Source organism: Prionailurus viverrinus, chromosome C2 (genome assembly GCF_022837055.1).
Source record: "Prionailurus viverrinus isolate Anna chromosome C2, UM_Priviv_1.0, whole genome shotgun sequence".
Taxonomy (NCBI): domain Eukaryota; kingdom Metazoa; phylum Chordata; class Mammalia; order Carnivora; family Felidae; genus Prionailurus; species Prionailurus viverrinus.
The window spans coordinates 38,015,919-38,017,323 of NC_062569.1; positions in this window are offsets into that span (position 1 = coordinate 38,015,919).

A 1,405-nucleotide genomic window follows, 5' to 3' on the forward strand; every position below is an offset into this window, starting at 1 on the left:
AGGGTGCTAAGGCAATGCAATGTGTGTTGAATGAAACCAGCTCCACTCACCTGCCCATGTTTGGCAAAGTCTCCTGCTCTTTGTTGGTTTGGAGTGGAACTTTATCCAACAGAGGAACTTCATCATCATCCCTAACTTTTACTGAGTACTTAATTAATACACCAGGAACTGCATCTTGGGACCCATGCACTTGGAGATGTTGGGTATGGTGGACAGATATATGCTGTTTATCCACCCAGAATCACTAATTTCATTCATTGCTCCTCCAGACCCTGGATGGAGCATGCAACCAAGAACTGTTAAAATCAGGGAGCTCTTGGGGCGCCTGGGTGGCGCAGTCGGTTAAGGGTCCGACTTCAGCCAGGTCACGATCTCGCGGTCCGGGAGTTCGAGCCCCGCGTCGGGCTCTGGGCTGATGGCTCAGAGCCTGGAGCCTGTTTCCGATTCTGTGTCTTCCTCTCTCTCTGCCCCTCCCCCGTTCATGCTCTGTCTCTCTCTGTCCCAAAAATAAATAAACGTTGAAAAAAAATTAAAAAAAAAAAAATCAGGGAGCTCTCCCAGGACTTTCCTACTGGACATATTGGGGAAAAGATCCTTCTACTCCACCCACCCTCCACCCCCACCCCCACCCCCGCTTTTTTCCCCTCTGGCAACAGTGTGTAAGCAAATGATTTCCTAGGGAAAGAGGAACCAGCCTTAAGTGAACGCCTCAGAGCAACAGCCACCCACCTTCCACATGGAGATGGACCTAAAGAATTTGAAAAAGACTCTTTTGAGAACCCAGGATTCTACCACACTATAAAGAGACTTGGGTATAAAAAAAGATACAAAAGGCAAGTTTTAATTAAAAAACTAGCTTGATCCTAAAAAATCTTCAGTGTGGGACATTGATGGTAATGAGGACCATGAAGTAAGAAATATAATTAACAGCACCAAATCCAACCAAAACACCTTGGAATCATTTTATTATGTTGACATTTGGGAATGAACCCTTGCCTATAAGAATGATAGTTTTTTGTTTTGTTTTGTTTTGTTTTAATGTCTTATTTATTTTTCAGAGAAAGAGAGACAGAGCACGAGCAGTGGGGGGCAGAGAGAGACAGAGACACAGAATCTACAGCAGGCTCCAGACTCCGAGCTGTCAGCACAGAGCCCGGCGCAAGGCTCAATCCCAGGAACTGTGAGATCATGTCCTGAGCCAAAGTCAGACGCTTAGCTGACTGAGCCATCCAGGCGCCCCAAGAATGATTAGTGTTAACTGCAGGTAAGAAATATATTTTTATTTCTTAGATGTACTCTCCATATTTAAATAACCATATCAAATATATAGATCCAGTTAGTCATTCGGGTTCTTTTGTAGCTAACTCATCTAGCTATCTCACCAGTACTGAATATTACTATAATC